This window comes from Hyperolius riggenbachi, chromosome 3 (genome assembly GCF_040937935.1).
Source record: "Hyperolius riggenbachi isolate aHypRig1 chromosome 3, aHypRig1.pri, whole genome shotgun sequence".
In the NCBI taxonomy this organism is placed as follows: Eukaryota; Metazoa; Chordata; class Amphibia; order Anura; family Hyperoliidae; genus Hyperolius; species Hyperolius riggenbachi.
In genome coordinates this window covers 176791489-176812005 of record NC_090648.1, presented here as the reverse complement: position 1 = coordinate 176812005, position 20517 = coordinate 176791489, and positions in this window count along the sequence as shown.

Genomic DNA, 20517 nt, shown 5'->3' with positions numbered 1-20517 from the left:
TAAGAAGCGAGAGGACATGAAAGAGGAGATAGCGGACAGGCAGTCGGGAACCCGTGTGAGGAGGGAGTTAAGGTCTGGGGCCGAGAGGTACAGTTGTGTATCGTCTGCATATAGGTGGTATTGGAAACCAAATGAGCTGATTAAGTTACCAAGACCGTGCATGTAGATGGAGAAGAGGAGGGGACCGAGGACAGAGCCTTGAGGTACCCCTACAGACAGAGGATGTGAAGAGGAGGCCTGATCTGAATAAGAAACAGTGAAAGACCTTCCAGACAGGTAGGAAGATATCCAGGAGAGAGAGAGGTCCTTTATTCCTATAGATGAAAGGATCTGTAGGAGTAGAGTGTGGTCGACAGTGTCGAATGCTGATGACAGATCTAGAAGGATGAGTATGGAATAATAGCCTTTGGATTTAGCTGTGAGGAGATCATTAGCTACTTTGGTGAGGGCTGTTTCTGTGGAGTGGTTTGGCCGGAAGCCAGATTGGAACTGATCGAGCAAGGAATTTGCAGATAAATACTGACTTAGTTCTGCATGGATGTGGCGTTCAAGTAATTTAGATGCAAATGGAAGAAGTGACACTGGGCGGTAGTTAGCAAGTTCGGTGGGGTCTAGAGATGTTTTTTTCAGTAGTGGTGTTACAACAGCCCTCTTGAGTGAGGATGGAAAAATTCCGGTGGAGAGGGATAGGTTAAACAGTGATGTTAGGGCAGGGATGTGGATAGCTGTGGAATGAGATGTGATGGGATAGGATCCAAAGAACAGGTGGTTAGATGGGATTTGGAGATAAGGGAAGAGAGCGAATGTTCAGAGAGTGGAGAGAAACTGGAAAGAGAGCAGTCAACAAGAGGATGGGAGATGGAGTTTGATGTCTGCGTGGAAAACACACTACGGATTTTTGCAATTTTATCTGTAAAGTATGTTGCAAATTCTTCAGCTGATAAGCATAAAGAAGGAGGAGGAGGGGGTGGACGGAGAAGGGAGTTGAAAGTACTGAACAGGCGCTTTGGATTGTGCAAGTGGGAGGATATGAGGGAGGAGAAGTATGATTGTTTTGCAGAAGAGAGAGCGGTTTTAAACTTGTTCAACTCTTTTTTGTAAGTAATGAAATCCTCATTAGTATTAGTTTTTCTCCAACGGCGTTCAGCTACCCTAGAGCACCCCTTTAGCTGTTTAGTAGCTTTGGTCAGCCAGGGTTGGCGACTGGCACGGTGTGGGCGGACATTGGTGAGGGGTGCAATTTCATCCATGACTTGCGTGATTGAGCAGTGATAGTGTGCAGCTGCTGAGTTAGGGTCAGTGAATGGTTGTGTGAGGAGAGGTGCCAAGGCATCAGAGACAGATTGCATGTCTATGTTGCGGTGGTTCCTGCGTGTATATGAGCGTGCTTGAGGCAGGGTGGTAGGAAGAGAGGAGGAGAGAGAGAAGTTTAGTAAGTTATGATCAGAGAGCGGGAGAGGAGAATTAGTGAAATCAGTGATAGAACAGAGACGAGTGAATATGAGGTCAAGTGTATGACCATTAGAGTGAGTTGGAGCAGTGGACCACTGAGACAGGCCATAGGAGGAAGTAAGTGACAGAAGTTTAGTGGCGGCAGAATTGTTGGTGTCAACATGAATGTTAAAGTCGCCCATAATGATGGTAGGGATATCGGAGGACAGGAACTGGAGGAGCCATGCAGAGAAGTGATCTAGGAAGAAGGAAGGAGGGCCAGGAGGGCGGTAGATTATTGCGATCTGGAGGTTAGAGGGAGAGTATAGATGGACTGCATGGACTTCAAAGGAAGGTAGAGAAAGAGAAGGAATGGGGGTGAGTGGCTTGAAGGAGCATCTATCAGAGAAAAGAATGCCCACACCACCGCCATGTTTATTCCCACTTCTAGGCGTGTGGCTAAAGTGGAATCCCCCATAAGAGAGGGCGGCAGGTGAGACCGTGTCAGAAGGCGTCAGCCATGTTTCTGTGACCCCAAAGAAGGTGAAGGCGTTGGAATTCAAAAGGTCATGGATGAAAGGAAGTTTGTTGCAGACTGAGCGGGCATTCCAGAGAGCAGCAGAGATAGGTGGGGGAGGAGGGGGGAGAAGAGGAATATTAATAAGGTTGTGGCAGTTTCGGTGTGCATGTGGTTGGCTGTTTGCAGTGCGATTAGTGTGCAAGAGTGAGGAGTGAGCCGGCAGAGAGGGTCCGGGGTTTGGTGAAATGTCACCTGCAGCAAGGAGTAATAGGAGGCAGAGAGAGCGGAGGATAGGGTAGGATTTAGATTTATGGGTAGTTGGAGTATGAAATGTATAGCACGGTTGTATGAATAAGAAAGTTTCGTGAGAAGCAACCTGTGGAGATGATAAAAGAGAGGGAGAAATGTAGAGCGTGTTGCTGACAGCAGGAGGATGCAGTGAGTGTACAGATTTGAGAATAGCAGGGTAAAGCAGGCTAATCATGAAGAGCAGAGACAACATTATTGCACTAACCGTGAATCAGATTGCTAAAGTCTTGTGTCTGTTCCTTCTGGTCTCTTCTGGCTTAATTTTGGTGTAATTCGGTCGTTCTCTTTGTACTTAGAAAACGGTGTACTTTGAAGTACCGGTGCATAAATCGACCAAGGTCTAATCGACTGAGAGTTGCATTTATATAGTAAGCCTGATAAGCGTATGCTTAGCAGGTCTGATTGTAGCCTGACTGATGCAGGTGAGGGAATGAGCTCAGCCTGCAGCAGATCACAGTAACTCAGGTAATTAAACAGGAAGCTGCTTGATTGTCTATAGGTGTTGGGGCCAAATTAGCATGGAGCCAGAGGAGAGCAGACTAATTCATGGAATATACAAAGCCAGTCACTTAGCTATAGTAAAATGCAAAGTATTACAGAACTTCACAGATATTCACAGGTTGCAGTAAAATCGATAGTTCAAATAAGCGCAGATCATACCATAAGAGTTAGATTGCGTTCACAGAAGGATTGCAGTAAAATCGATAGTTCAAATAAGCGCAGATCATACCATAAGCGTTAGATTGTGTTCACAGAAGGATTGCAGTAAAATCGATAGTTCAAATAAGCGCAGATCATACTTTGAAATACCGGTGCATACATCGACCAAGGTCTAATCGACTGAGAGTTGCATTTATATAGTAAGCCTGAAAAGCGTATGCTTAGCAGGCCTGATTGTAGCCTGACTGATGCAGGTGAGGGAATGAGCTGTATGCATGTAATGATCTTTTATCTTGGTAAAGAGGATCCCAACTCTAGCAGAAGTGAAAAGCTGGGTGATTCCTGTTTCCAAGTTTTTATTAAGGTTTCTTGAGGATTTCTTGTTACAGTTCAGATAGAGGGTAAACACCCCCAAATGGAGTTTTGACAGGAACCGGGTGCAGTAGGGCAATCATAATTCCACTTCTTCTTAAATTCATCTTAGAGATGGAGTTAAGCTATAGTGAACATGTCATTAGTTGGAGGTTCAAAACAGCTTAGGATTGATTGATGAAGCTAGTGTTGACAATACTGTTGGGGAAACCAGTCAATCTGTGGTTTATGAGCTTCGAACCATGTCATAGCAGTATGGTGGGAAACAATGGAAGCCAAAGAGTTAAACATTACATCATAGCAGAAGTAAAAGAGACTGTTATAGGTTGTAAGAGTAGACTATGCATAACATCCTAGTTTCTGCTTCTGCAGTAGCTGTGTGTGGGTGGTGTGGATATGTGGTGACAGCTTAAGCGACTCTAGTAGGAGGCCAGCAGACCAACCATACTGTCAGAGCTTATGCATGCATTAGGCAATTGTACTAGACACTTAAATATGCTGAATAGGATTGCAGAAGAGCGTAAAGCTGGCCATACACTGGCCCGATTCGCGGCCGTTTCGACAGCAGATTCGATCCTGGGATCGAATCTGCTGCCAATTGTTCACGCTAAACGCACCCGCCGATCCGATTTCCTCCCGAAATCGGATCGGTCCGTTGATCGCGCCGTGCGGGAAATTACCCTCGATCGCCCGCGGGTAGGGTGCGCGTCGCTAGCGGCGGCCGATCCGATCAGGTATACATTACCTGACGCTGGCTCCACGGGCGTCTTCTCCGCGCTGCACCGCTCTGTTCCGGCTCCATCCCGGCGCTTCCTGTGTCACTGCAGTGACCAGGAAGTTCAAATAGAGGGCACTCTATTTGAACTTCCTGGTCATGGAGTGACACAGGAAGCGCCGGGATGGAGCAAGAACAGAGCGGTGCAGCGCGGAGAAGACGCCCGGGAGCCAGCTTCAGGTAATGTATACGGGGGGGCACAGGCGGCAGGAGCAGCTCAACAGATTGTGATCGGTTTCAGGCTGAAATCGATTCACAATCTGTTTGCAGTAAGGCAGCCATACGATCCCTCTTTGATCAGATTCGATCAGATAGGGATTAGAGATGGGCCGAACCTCTGATTTTAGGTTCGCGAACCCTGTTCGCGAACTTCCGCAAAAGGTTCGGTTCGCGAAAAAGTTCGCGAACCGCAATAGACTTCAATGGGGAGGCGAACTTTGAAAGTTTAAAAAAATTCTATCAACTGGAAAAATGATAGAAAACATGTTTCAAAAGCTCTAATACCTGGAACCACACTTAATTGAGTGAAATACACATCACTGCTGGAGGACCCGCCCACCCTCCCTCTTCCAAGCAAGGTCCTTTATACCATTTGCCTACCTACACTAATTAGTTATGGGACAGCTGCTATACACACTCTGCTAGGGAGATTTTAATTGCCCTCCACCCTCCACCCTCCTCCCTCCTCAATACAGCATTATGGGGCGAATCGAACTTTCGCAAAAGTTCGCCTGATGCAGGCGAACGCGAACCCCCAAAGTTCGCCTGGAACCGTTCGGCCCATCTCTAATAGGGATCTGTCAGCTGGTCGATCTAATGGCAAATCGACCAGTGTATGGCTACCTTAACTCTTAAAATTGCACATTTATCTTGAATACCCTGATTTGTAAAGCCCTAATGGATAAAACCTTAGTGATTGTGGTCCAAGTATGGTCCAGATAGGATCAGGTTTTAGTGGAACAGTGCAGGCAATAACTAGGCCTTCATTTTAAGGTACAAATCTTGGTGTGTAGGGGGAATCATATAAAAGCATCTGGACAGAGAACTGCTTGTGTTTCCAATCGTAACCAATCATATTTGACCTTTTATTTACTAATACAACTAACTTGGTTCAAAGAGTAACCATAACCAAGGACTGAACTTCATCCCAATCAGTAGCTCATACCCGCTTTCCCATGAGAAAGATTTTACTTTTCTCAAGCGGATCATCATGGGGCTCTGTATGGCTGATATTGTGGTCAAACCCCTCCCACAGTGTGATGTAAGCACCAGGGTGCTGATATCACACTGAGGGAGCCTTGTTGCATTGGGAAAATAACAGCTGTTTCCAATTACCAAAAATGCAGCATCTCCTTCCGTAGACATCCCCTGCCAGCAGTGAAAATGTTGCCATGTGATAAATGTCAGAATGTAAATAATGGAGAGAAAAGATTTTACAATGAGCAAACATTGACTAAATCATTTATGAATACTGTAATTATTGTAAAACTTAAAGCAGATCCAAGATGAAAAACTAACTTTAACAAGTAACTTGTCTATATATCATATCTAAAGTTTAGATAGGTTACACAGCAAATCTAGCCGCAAACGGCTTCAACAGTATATAATTATTTCTTCCTGTGATACAAAGATTATTTCTTCCTGTGATACAATGAGAACAGCCATGTTCTGTTTTTGATCATCACACACAGGCAAGCTGATCTGCATCTCCAGCCCTCAGCCTGTGAAAACTTCACTTCCCTCTCCTTCCTTCTACCTCTGCCTCTGAAATCTCTGGCTAGTTACACCTCGTTACACCACGGTATGAGAGTGCCAAGGCACTGGAGAAGCTGTGGGCGAGGCTTGTTTAGTTTATAGGGAATTCGAGTATTAAAAAAAAAGTATTGGGCTTGAGGAATGCCCTATAAACTATATGAAAGGAAGACAATTATGCAATGAGCAAAAGTTTATCTCGGATCCACGTTAAGCACTTTTTTTTTATCATGACCTTTTTTTTAACTGCAGTTCCTCTTTAAGAGTGCTTTGTAAGACAAGACATTTTTATGAAAATTTGATTTGATAAGCAAGCAACATCTTGATATACAAGCAAAGGACGCGCACCACGTTATCACAACTGAACTGATGGTTCCACTCACTTTGAAGTGGCAGGATTGTATTTAATTGTTCTAAATTGGAGAGTAGGGACTGTACAATATCACAATTCCATGAAATGCTCAAAAGGAGGCAAAAGCAACTGTCAGGGGATGAGTTCCTGCTTTAAAGGGGAACTGAAGAGAGAGGTATATGGAGGCTGTCATGTTTATTTCCTTTTAATCAATACCAGTTGCCTGGCAGCCCTGCTGGTCTATTTCTCTGCAGTAGTATCTGATTAAAACCAGAAACAAGCATGCAGCTAGTCTTGTCAGATCAGACTTATAAGTCTGAACCACTGAAACACCTGATCTGCTGCATGCTTGTTCAGGGGCTATGGCTAATAGTATTAGAGGCAGATGATCAGCAGGGCTGCCAGGCAACTGGTATTGTCTAAAAGGAAATAAACATGACAGCCTCCATACACCTCTCTCTTCAGTTCCCCTTTAAGCCGCAAAAAAAAAGTTGGAGTGAGCCAACAGGTAGCAATGATTCTGTTAGTTATAGTGAAAGTCTTTTTTTATATTTTTCCTTTATATAGTACAGTACTTTGTATTATATGTTTTTTTCACAATAATAATACAGAAACTACAATGCTAATGGGGTTGGCGGAGGAAAGGATAGTACCAGGATAGTAAAGGATGCTTTTTTATGCGGGCAGTGATGTTAACAATTTGCACTGCAGAGAGTTGTAGCAGTACCTTAGGTAATAACGGGCACTGGTGATGAGCCTATTAGTACCTTAGTTTGCCGAAAGTCCTTTTTTGTACATTTTTTTTTATTTTTGTGTCTCGCTAATTAAATACGCACATACTAATTATGAACACACTTAATATGTGCATTATTAAGTGTTCTTGTTCTTAGTATGTACATACCTTAGCAAGAGATGAAAATAAAAAACAATTCAAAACATCTCTAAAGGAATCTGAGCTATCAGGGTACTAACAGACCTGAATCCACACTTGACAATACATATTTACAATATTTAACACCATGTGCATACTCGTTCAGTGAGGCTTCATATTAGTGTAGTAAACTTTTCCACCACTGCTTTGGTGTGTTTTGTGTTTCTTCAGCACAAGCACATCTACAAGAATTAAGGCAGCAGCCGCGCTTACAGGAATTGTGCATGTTTCCCCACACCTGTGGCATTGAAAGTTTATAGGATGACTTTCAATGTGCTCTAGTCTAGCAAAGCAATATCTGATGCATGAAAAAAGTAGGTACTCTGCAGCATGATATTGCACACTGCATGGCATTCCTATAGCTGAAGATCAGCTGCCTTGATTTTCAATATACCTGACCCAATGTTCAAAAGATTTCTGCCTGCCTTCAGAAAAATATGTTGGTTGGTTTCTCTGTCGTGTTTCCTCTGCAGGTTGGTCATGTTCTCAGTCCCTGTTTCTTCTACCTGTTGGCCAGTTAGAAACCAGCGATGGATTAAAGGGAACCTAAACTGAGAGGGATATGGATGTTTCCTTTTAAACAATACCAGTTGCCTGGCAGTCCTGCTGATCTCTTTGGCTGCTGGATTGAATCACACCTGAAACAAGCATGCAGCTAATCCAGTCTGACTTCAGTCAGAGCACCTGATCTGCATGCTTGTTGAAGGGCTGTGGCTAAAAGTATTAAAGACACAGGATCAGCAGGAGAGTCAGGCAAAGTGGTATTATTTTAAAAGGAAAAATCCATATCCTTCTCAGTTTAGGTTCCCTTTAAGTCACCTTTAAGTTGAAGGAGTGAGGTCAAGACTACAGTCAAGATGGTCCAAGACATTAAATCACAGATTCTGAAATGTTTCAACAGTGTAGACCAGGTACATAATGACAAATACCTTTCCTAATCAAAAGTCTGCACCCCCTCCCCCCATAGTGACCTCTGTGGGGTCAATACCAAGTGCTGCCACCACTGACCTCAACAACAGCCACTGCCATTCAATTTTCAAAAAAGTAGACACACACACATATCCAGTATGATGTGGTTCCACCATTTACCCCAACATAACAAATTTTGCCACCAGCCACACACCCATAACAAATGATGTCACCATTCTTTTCATTGCACAGCCAGTGCTACCATGATTTCTCCTGTAACTAGCATTGCCACTATAGCAGCTTGCCTGTACATTTGTCCCGCTCTTGTGTCTTTCCGCTTGTCATATGGCATCATGTATCAAAAATGTATTGAAACATCAAGGATAACCACATAAAACTCCCCTATCCCCCCATAATAGGTACACTGTTGTGTATCACCAAGCAGCAGACAAGGCACCCACACACTTCACACACACCTGGCTAACTGTAGATAACCTATTTGTCACTATGATCTCAGCAACCGTTAGTGTGAACCCATACCTTGTGGCTTTACTGACAAATTAGGAAGTAACCTGTGAACTGTGGACAATCTTACCTCACAGCTGTGGGATTGCTGAGATCATAGTGACAAATAGGTTATCTACAGTTAGCCATGTGTGTGTGAAGTGTGTGGGTGCCTTGTCTGCTGCTTGGTGATACACGACCGTGTACCTATTATGGGGGGATAGGGGAGTTTTATGTGGTTATCCTTGATGTTTCAATACATTTTTGATACCTGTTTGAACGATTTTCCCGCCGATATACAGCCGATTCGATCACAGTGATCGAATCGGCTGTGAAATCACAGCGCACACCGCTGACAGAACGATCGATTTCCATCCGAAATCGATCGTTCCTATCGATTCCCGTCGATCCGTCTGTGCTGAAGATTTTTCTCGATCACCAGTGGTCGGGAGTGCGTCGATAGCAGCGTTCGAAATCCCGACAACCGACGCAATACAGCGGGTATACATTACCTGTTCCGTCGGCGCGACTCCCCTGGTCCCCACTGTCTTCTGTCCGCACTGGGTTCCGGACCGCTGCAGCTACACAGAACTTCCTGTCCCGGCAGGAAGTTTAAACAGCAGAGCGCCGCACTGGGTTCCGGACCGCTGCAGCTACACAGAACTTCCTGTCCCGGCAGGAAGTTTAAACAGCAGAGCGCCCTCTACTGTTTAAACTTCCCCTGGACAGGAAGTTCAGTAGCTGGAGGAACGGTCCGGAGCCCAAAGCAGAGAAGAAGACAGCGGGGACCAGGGGAGTCGCGCCGGCGGAACAGGTAATGTATGCAGGGGGGAGGCAGCAGCGGCAGCTCCACAGATTGTGATCGGTTTCAGGCTGAAATCGATTCACAATCTGTTTGCAGTAAAGGTGGCCATACAATCCCTCTCTGATCAGATTCGATCAGAGAGGGATCTATCTGTTGGTCGAATCTGATGGCAAATCGACCAGTGTATGGCCACCTTAACACTATAACTTCCATCACAAAGCTGAACTACTCTCCCGACAATGCTCCAATATTAGCATCCATGACCCTCTATGAGTCACAAAACACTGTCGTCCTCATCATCATCATCATGATGCCAGAAGTGGGCTGAGTTTTCAGATCAGTTTTGTGACTGGTGGTGATTTTGTTACCATTCTTACACCATGCTTCACAGTGTTACATTTATCTTCAGCTGTGATTCTCATAAAAAATGCATTTCCTTCATTACTGTAACTGTCCAGTAAGTGTTGACAGGTGGTTAGACAATTGTACTCAGGCCCTTCTTTTTGGAGGCCTGATTGAAAAGCCAAGCCTTTTGCAGCTGTAATCACATGCAGAACCTTAACTAATGTGCGTCTGATTTGACTCTTCTTTTCCATGGATTTCACCAGTGTCATAGTGGACGTAGGTGGGCATCCCTCTTCTTCTTTGTGTTCACGTCCGACCATTTTCAACTGCTCAGTTCATTCATGAACAATGCCCCTTTGATGGATTTCAACCCATTAGCCCTCTAATGCACGTTTTACCTATAATTTTATGATTTCATCAGTGAAGTAACTACAATTCATGAGGCCCCCCAATGTTCACACCCCTTCCCTTGCCTCCCCTTTACAGACTGTGATCCCATCTTGCAAGGGACATAAAACAAGTGTGGCCTTTCTGTAATATTCCTATTCAACACCTGTCATACAGTAGCTCAACAATCCCTGTGGCAGCAGAAGTGCTTGGCAAGACATCTGATCCTCCAGAGATTCCAGGCTGATAACATGGCTTTCTGTTGACATTCATGGGTATATTCAGGTTTCTCTTTGCAGAGGGTATGGTGGTGATCAGGGCAGGTTTTTGCTTTTTCAGTTATTGTTCACCCAGTCTCTTGCAATCTATAGAGCTCCAGTATCGCCGCTGAGTGCAGTCATTTTTTGGATCTCGAGATCGTGGGCCCCTTTACATTGACCCTCGGATGTTTGTATACGATGTGCCTCTGAGGAAGCGGCTGCTGGCCGCGAAACACGCGTCAGGCTATCTTTTTATGTGAAGCGAAAGTTCGGTCTTTGTATCTACAGCTTTGTCCGTGACTTGGAGAGACTGTAAAGAAAGAATAAATTACAAGAAAAAATTTTGGTTCTAAAAAAACCCTGTTGTGCTGTCTGTTTGAATTGTAATATTAAGACATCTGATCCTCCAGAGATTCCAGGCTGAAAAGATGGCTTTCTGTTGTCATTCATGGGTATATGGATGCCTGTTTCATTCAAGAATTCAGGTTTGTCTTTGCAGAGGGTATGGTGGTGATCAGGGCAGGTTTTTGCTTTTTCAATTATTGTTCACCCTTGCCCCAAAAGCAGTTAGTCAGTGGGCATCCGAAAGAAGTTAAAATACAGTATATCTTCCTTTGGAGATATATATATATATACATATATATATATATATATAACACATGGTGGCTTAGTGATCAGCGCTGCGTAATATGTTGGCAAGTCACCAGTTTGAATCCCAGCCTGGGCACTATCTGCATGGGTTTCTGTGGGTTTCTGCCAGGCACTCCAGTTTTTCTCCCACATCCTAAAAACATGCAGATAAGTTAATTGACCCTAGACTATGATACATGCACTATACGATACATACATAGACATATGGCTAAGGTAGGGATTAGATTGTGAGCTCCTCTGAGGGACAGTTAGTGATAAGACTATATATACTCTGCAAAGCACTGCAGAAGATGTCAGCGGTATATAAATAATAATAATATAACAATGTTAAATGGCTACTGTTGTATGAGGTCAGAGAGTACACTATGTCGCAACTGATCGATCACGTGACTAAAAACTCAATGTATAGGAGATGAACATGCCATTGGGATAACACACAGGCATTAGAGTAGTGGAATTTGACAAGAAGAATGTGTGCATCGTCCATGAAATTAATCACATTCAAAAGGATTGGTCAGCCATTTTGTCACACTTTCTGTGCAACTGAAATCTATTCCTTGCAATTCTTATTCTTCCATTCAACTCTCCAGAAAGAGAGAAATCAGAACTGCTTTTAGCAAGGAGAGAATTATCCCAAGCATAATGCTAACATAATGTCAGAAGAGTTAATGGCAGATGTGGTTGTAAAAATGTTCTGTATTTTCAGACAACCTGTAATTAAGATACTTTGTGTGTCGTACCGACCAAATAATATGCTGTCACTTGGATGCTGTCAGAGGGAAAAAGTGCACAAAGCCTCCAAAATCAGCCTCTTATTTTTGTCTGCAGCTGAATTGGGAAACTGAGGCTGTCACAAGCAACGTCTGTAGCAAAACAGGCAAATGAACAATGTTTACTCTGGGGAATACTTTCCTGCAGTCCTGATAAAGTGAGGATTGCAACTGCTCATTGTATTGATGATGATTAATATCCGTGTTGATGTTAAATGCTTATTAGATTGTCTGTACGTCATATAAAAATATTCAAAAGTATTAATTTTCTAGCTTGGAACAACGCTCTTTGTTCCATTAATTGCACATGCTCTGCCATATTCAGACCAGACAATAAACCAAAGATGCAAGTTTTAGTTGTTCTTGAAATGGCAGAGCAAGTGACAGTGTCCAAAGTATCAAACGCCTCCATCCAATACCTATGCAGTTTTGGACATTTCCATAGCATGTGTAGAAGGTCCCCATGGTCTCTCATACATCTAGCACATAAGGGATCATCCCTCAAGCCCATGCTATGTAATTTTTTGGGAGTTCTCTACCCTTATCTTATCATTGTAAACCTACCTTTCTCCAACAGACTTTATAAGGTAAGACAAAAAAAAAAAAAAAAAGCAAAATACCTAGATGTGTGTTTACAAATGTATATACATGTCCTGAAATGACATTTATTTTGTTATGTAAGTAAAGGTACACGGATGACATTTACATTTGGCTTGCTGAATATCTCTGAGATTGTGGAGCACTGTTTGAATTCAAGAAAATGTATTTCCTTTTGATTAGAAAATAAACACACAACATTTATTAGAAGCTTCCACATAGAGAGATGTTTGCTGAGATGACAGAACATATGTTTTCACTTGCAGAAAACTGCAGCAGACAAAGTAATCATGTAAGTTCGGGGCCTTGTCTTCCAGGGGTTATTCACTTGTTCCGTATACCTGTCACTTGTCATCCAGTAATTGCACAGTCTAATGAACTAGCCAGCTTTGCGTCTCCTTATTACAGTAGATCTGTCATTATGAATTAACATTTTCTGATTCAGTAATACATCAAAAACTGCCTGCGTGTCAGACTAGTTATACCAAAAATATTTACAGATTTACTCATTAATGTCTTTCCAGTCATCTTAGATGATAGCGACCAGAGAGGAGTACATCTAAAAAGGGTGCTGCAGTAATGGTAGTAAAATTACCGATAGTCTGCTATTGGGCAATACGACAGTAGAGTATCAGTAATTATTTACGAACAGAAGAAAAAATAGTGCGTGCTCTGACCAGGTGTCACCTGACTTATATACTGGCTGCCTCATGTCTAATGACTAATTAAAATGGCATACCATTTGTGTTAGCCCACGCAGTGCAGACACCCCCACAAAGCATCCACTGCCCGGGAGTGCTGCAATTGCCCCTTGGGGGGGCATGGGAAACAGAGAAATGCTGACAGTGCACCCTCCAGGCGTGGACAAAGCCCAGAGCGGACCATCCAAGCTGCCTCCCAAAGGATAGGCTCCTTATCTTTGCTAATTATGTCCAACTGCGAGTGTGCAAATTGCATGTCCTGGGAGCGAATGCACTAATAAGTTGGGCGAGGGGGGGGGGGAGAGGAAGGCATTAAACAGCCCCCCAGTGCTGCCACTGCTAGGAAGACTACCTGCACCCCCTCCCCCACCACATTCTCTCCCAGGACATTAAGCTTGCACACTCGCAGTTGGACACAATTAGCAAAAGTAAGGAACCTATCCTTTGAGGGGCAGTGTGGTTGGTCCCCTCTGGGCTTTGGCCACGCCTGGAGATGCACTGTCTGCATTTCTCTGCTAACCCCCCCCCCCCCCCCCCCCAGTTGCAGTTGCAGCACTCCCAGGCAGTGGATGCTTTGCGGGGGTGCCTGCACTGACCCCCTATTTCTTCGAGGTACAAGGAGGCCTACATGCGACACCCTGTTGAGATACAAAGTATTTTGTATGGGCCAACTCCTGCAGGATACAGCAGTGAGGTAATTTTAGATCCTGCACTTTCTGGCAAGCAAACGCAACAAGCAAATGCTATGCCATTTTAAGGCAACCAGTATATAAGTCAAGTGACACCTACTTTTTCTTCTGGTCATAGTATATCGGTAATTATATCAATATTTTACTATCACTAAACCTAACCCTATTCTAATTTGAATCCTCCATCTATCCATGCCCAACCCTAAATGAACCTTTCACCCACTGCAATATCTCTCAATCACAGGGCTGTCTTAGCTGCTAAACACCCTCTCCTCCAACATCTGTGCTGCCTATAACAGCAATTTAACTTTCAAAATGAACCTAGTCAAGGAAAGGTAAGAAAAGTGTATGTGGACAGTGGGAGCGCTTAAAGAAAAGTTACATTAAATTGATATCTATGAAGACTGCTTTCTTGCTTGCTGTCATTTCAATAAAAGCACCAAGGGCCATATGCAATTCACTTTATCACCTGAGTTTTCTCCTAGGTAATATTTTCACAAATTGTAAATAAATTGCATTTTAAATTACCAGCAAGCAAAAAGATACTCAAAATTATTTTGATAGTAATTTTTCAACTACTTTTTGGTACTTTTCTGATTGCAAAATGCTGAAAAGTTATTTTAAATACAAGATGAAGATGATCCTAGGAGAAAACTCAGGAGAAAAAGTTAATTGCATATGGGCCCAGGGCCCTTATTCAATTTTCTTTTTTCCCTACGTGATATTTCTACACCTTATCAATAAAATGCCTTTTAGACCACCAGCAATCAAGACCTACTTTTCTGGTACTTTTTCAATTGCAGAGTGCTGAAAAGTTATTTTAAACAGAAGCTGAAAATGTATCTCCTAGGAGAAAACTTAGGGGGAAAAGTGAATTAATTAAGGGCCCTGGTGACTTACAAGCCTGGTCAATCGAGGACCCCTCTTTAGAAATAGGATAATGTACACCTGTCTAAAGAAATTTCTAATCATCATTGAGCATTGGGACATGTTAATTTCCTTTTGTGAAATTTCACACACCCTTAAAGAGAAAGCGTTTCATACTTTGAATGTTAGATGCACTGTGTTAAGCTATGCATCCATGAGAAGATGGCAGTAGATGGAACGCGGAACTACCAGCAACCCGCGATCTGACCAACAATTGTTTTCCTATCCATCTTCTGCTGTGGGTATGCACAACAGCACATGACGAATGCGAAACAATCGTGATACTTTTGCGCGGGAGCATACAGGGATCGAATGATCATTCGCAATCGCGACCGTCATGACAGTCGTGATCACTGCTAAACATTGTTTAACTAATTTAAGTTAATCGATCTTGCAAGATGTTGTGTGACACTGTAGAAAATAGTCTTTTGTCACGAAACGTCGCCGGACAAATCGCATGGTTGGTCCGGGCCTTTAGTATTATTATACGTAATATCTGAAGATATCTTGACTTGACTTAATCCATGGCATAAGCTAAGCCACTTGTTCATTACTTTTCACAGGGCCCAATAAGGGCTTGTAGGCTTTACCCTCTACAGAGGCAAGATAGATTAGAGATGCTATTAGTTGTAATTATTGCTCTGCTTAAGCACAGTTACCTGGGAAAATAAAAGTGCATTCAACATGTTCTCTAGCAATATTAAGGGCAGAAAGAGCAGAAGCTTTTATCCTGCAGTCTATCAGAAAGCTACATGGTCCAGTCCCTTGACATTCGTGATACATTACTATGTAGACGTCTCCTTGTGGCATGATGTTGCATTTGGCAGAACAGTCCTGCAGTCTATGATCCTGCTTGAGGTGTTTTTTTATTATTGGCTGTTTTTTTTGTTAGCCTTGGCTATCCTACAGATTAATTAAGGGGAAACCCAATTAGACATACCAGTTATTTCTAGTAATCCTCTAGTACAGCCCACCTATATCCCTTCATGTTATATCATTAATTTTCTGGTGAGGGTTTTTGTTTTTTCATCATTATTTCTCTGCGCCTCTGCTTGGTGTTGCTTTTACTTGTTTTGCACTGAGAAGGAAGGGTGGGTGGAATTTGTAACCCTTTTAGCTGTTTGTGCAGAGCCAATTATCTTTCAGCTGTGGCCATCCTGCAGGATTCCTAGAAATACCAATACTAGTAACTCTGACTGGATTTTTCCTATCTTTTTTATCTGCCATGGCTTTGGGCAACCTCATAGGAAAGACACACACTTGCTTTTCACTGAGAAAACTATGCAAGAAATGCTTTGCAAGGGTTAAAAAATGTACATAAAATGCTCTAGAAGGAAAATGAACACAAGATATGTTAGATAGAAATCTTCACAACACAAGATGAGAAATATGCAGGCTTAATTAATGGAACTTAATAAATATGATGGAAACCATACCACAAATCTGGGCCTTAAAACCGTGAGGTCTGAAATGACGAATCAGCAACTTCCTGACAGGGAAGTCAAATTGGGGCAGAACAATTAAATTGCCATGGTGATTCATGCAATCTTCGGATACTGGATGTTGTTTCATAAGTTTCATTTAGTAACAGTAAAATGTTTTCATGGATAAGAAAATGGAAAAATCTCAATCAACTTAGCATTGGTTTTTAGTTTTAGAACCACAGAATTTTGTGAGCAAAATATAATGTAATTACATGTTACTAAAACCTAAAACTTGTCCAATGTTTTAATATACATATGAAATCATCATTACAGGACAACTGTAACGAGAGTGATACATAATTATTTCCATATTTATTTCCTTTTAAAGTGAGTGGTTACCGATTAAAAGAAAGAAAAGTCAGATACTCACCTAAGGAGAGGGAAGGCTCGGTCCTAATGAGCCTTCCATCTCCTCTCCCGGTGCCCGGTGAATCCTCCGTTCAAATCCCCCGCTGCGGGGGACTTCAGAAGTCTTCGGGAACACTCGGACTCCCGAAGACGGGCCGCTCCTTACTGCGCACGCGCGAGTGCGTCATAGGCCTGCGCGAGTGCGTCAGAGTGGGCACTCGCGCATGCGCAGTATGGATCGGCCCGTCTTCGGGAGCCCGAGTGCTCCTGAAGACTTCCGAAGCGGCAGTATTTGACCAAAGCGGGAACAGGCACTGGGAGAGGAGAGGGAAGTCTCATTAGGACCGAGCCTTCCCTCTCCTTAGGTGAGTATCTGACTTTTCTTTTTCTAAATCGGTACACATTGGCTTCAAGCAATACCAGTTGCCCAGCTATCCTGCTGATCCTTTGCCTCTAATACCTTTAGCCATAGATCCTGAACAAGCATGCAGCAGATCAGGTGTTTCTGACATTATTGTGAGATCAGACAAGATTAGCTGCATGCTTGTTTCTGGTGTTATTCAGACACTACTGCAGCCAAATAGACCAGCAGGGCTGCCAGGCAACTAGTATTATTTAAAAGGAAATAAATGTGACAGCCTCCGTATTCTTCTCACTTCAGTAGTCCTTAAATGTTATAAATCTACAAAGGTGAAATCTGAATTAAACCCCAAATCTGGTATGTGGGGTAAAAATGAAAGGGATGTACTCTCTCCCCATCAAATGAAACTTGTTCCTTCCATTTAAAAGGACTTTTCTCTCTGTGCCTGCTATGAAAAGCAAAGTGTGGACAGGGACTTGACACTCTGCAGGAACTTGGGATATATTTCTGTAATATTTCTGCCATTGGTGTCATGTATGCACTTGTGTAGTGTGTAATACTGGGAGTACTATTATTTGTTAACATTAAAACACATCTGTCCTGTCACTAAATGAAAATGATGAAAACAAGGACACTTGTAGTCACAGGGTACTCTGTGTTTTTATAGGACACCAACAAATGAGGATTCCCAGCCGCACTTCCCTGTTTCACAATGAGGTGCAAATAATAATCAGTCCACCACAGCACCAGGCAGGACACTAGTATAACGAACCACATAGATCAGCACCATCCATTAAATGCTAATCTTCTTGCAATAGAATATCTATTGCAATAAAAGAGCAATAAGATTTGCATTTAATGGAGTGAGCTTTCATAGCACACCTGCATTTTTTTTAAATCAGCGCCTTTATAAAAAAATAAAAAATAGATACAGAACAAACCCATTTGTGGAATACAAAAGCATGAAAAACAACTTGGACAGGAAGGCACTTAAAGGGCAACTGAAGTAAGAAGAATATGGAGGCTGTCATATTTATTTCCTTTTAAATAATACCAGTTGCCTGGCAGCCCTGTTGATCTATTTGGGCTAGTTCACACTGGGCGCTTTGGCAGTGCATTGCTGAACGCTGGCGATCAGCAAAGTGCTGCTGCTAATGCAAGTCATGTGTTCACACTACAGCGATCACCAATGATTAGCGATTTGCTGAAATTTCGAACATGGCGCATGCAGCATTTTTGGATCGATTGCATTTCAATGTTAAACAATCCCAAAACGCAATCACTCTAAAATCACTTTCCTGTACAGTGAAAAACAGCATTTTGCTGATTGCTGGTAATCAGCAAAACACTACCAAAGCACCCAGTGTGAACTAGCCCTTTGACTGCAGTAGTGTCTGAATATCACCAGAAACAAGCATGTGGCTAATCTTGTCAGATCTGTCAATAATGTCAGAAACACCAGATCTGCACATGCTTAATGGCAGGACTGCCAGGCAACTAGTATTGTTTAAAAGGAAATAAATATGGCAGCCTCCATATCCCTCTCCTTACAGGTGTCCTTTAAATAACAGCAGTACGGGCTGGTGCACACCAAAACCCGCTAGCAGATCCGCAAAACGCTAGCAGATTTTTAAACGCTTTTTTTTATTTTTATGAGGCGTTTTGCTAGCGTTTTGCGGATTGCTGCTGCGGTTTTCAGTATAGTAGATTTCATATATTGTTACAGTAAAGCTGTTACTGAACAGCTTCTGTAACAAAAACGCCTGCAAAACCGCTCTGAACAGGCGTTTTTCAGAGCGGTTTGCGTTTTTCCTATACTTAACATTGAGGCAGAAACGCATCCGAAATCCAAAAAATGCCTCACCCAGGCATTTTTCGTTTCTGCAAAACGCCCCCCGCTCTGGTGTGCACCACCCCATTGAGTAACATTGACCAAGCGGATCCGCAGCCGCAAGCGGATCTGAAAACGCCCAAAAAGCCGCTCGGTGTGCACCAGCCCTTAATCAGGTTTTATGCTTCCCAATCATTCCAATAGTGAGAATGTGACAGCAGCTAAGCCACCCAAAAAGTATAAGAGGGAGCCAGAGGGCCAAGGGCACAATTGCCAGGAGAGCAGAGAAAGACACAGTTATTTTTAAGGGGGAATAAAGTCCCACCCTTCCCCCGACCAGGTTTAGGTCAGCAAACGCTGTGCTATCCAAACAGGTGTGCTATAAACAATTTATCATACGTAGCTGGACAGTCTCTGTGCACATACACCAAATTTTCTTACTCGTTTCTTACTCTGTACAGCACCACGGTATATGCTGGCGCTTTATAAATCAAAAATAATAAAACATAGTCTAAGTCTCAGGCCATATTGTTTGTTAAGATTTAACATTTATTGAATAGTCACAAACTAAATGGTATAACCATAGTGACCTTGGGAGGCTGGGGAATATGGCGGCCCACTTCCCCCCCCCCCCCCCCCCCATTCTGCAGAGTAGAGCAGTGGAGCAGTTTAATACTTACCTGCTACAGTGCTGGATGGGGTCAGCCACATGCTATATGCTGAATATCTCTCCCAGTGCATGTCACGGGATCAGGAGTAAGCAAAGAGCAGCTGCCTGGTAGGACAGAAGAGATACAACAAATCACTGGAGCAGGTAAATGTTACAAATCTTACACTGTTCCACTGTGCTACTCTGCAATGTGGAGAGAGGGTGCCGAGGAAGGAGGGGTTAAAGGTGTGTAGGTGTGTCCGTTTTACCAGTCACACAAATCCAGGGGGGGGGGGGCTCATGCTAATTTTGCTGGGAGGGTTCTGTGGCCTGTTGCTAGGCCCCGGCTCAAACAGACAGTGTTTCAACCAGAAACACTGTCGCTGGTGTGAAGGTGAAGGCAGTGTGCTGTCATTCTTTTACCGCTTGCAATAATGCACATGTGGAGCTCTCGAGAGCCACATAAAATAGCAAGGAGAGGCTGGATTCAGCCTACGGGCCTTGGGTTTGACACCAGTGGTGTAAGGCAGAATTCCCCAACCCTGTCCTCAAGGCCCACCAACAGTACATGTTTTTCAGGAAACCACAAACATGCACAGGTGGGGAAATTAGTGTCTCAGCAGAGCTGATTAACTACCTCTGTGGTTTTATACAAAACATGCAGCGCTGGTGGGCCTTGAGGACAGGGTTGGGGAACACTAAGGGATTCCAGTTTCCTGGGTTTTTTTTTGCTACACTTGTGGGTAGAATTTTTCCTATTTGGTACAATATGCTCTAATAGAGAATTGCCTATTTTTCCTAGCTGCATTACATTCTTGCCACCCAGAAGGAATAAAGACATTTAATTAAACACTTTAAAATAAAATGTGTTCTTTTAATTGGAGCCTGGTTAGTCATGTTAATGGACTGTACTCAAGACATGCGCTGTGCCATCACTTTTTATTGTCAGTGAATAAAGCAATGCTAGAACAGAAGACTATAAAGAGTGTAAGAAGGAAAACATACAGTTAATAGGAGAATAGGGGCAGTGAGAGCTTAGTGTGAATATGTGCTGTCAGTGCCATGCTGAACTCACAGGGAATGTCAAAGAATCTCTTATCAGACTATCCTTGCAGTAAATCTCTTCTGTATAGCTTGGCTGCACTAAAGTGCAGGTTTCACAGACAAAGTGATATGATTTATTTAATTAGAAAGTTT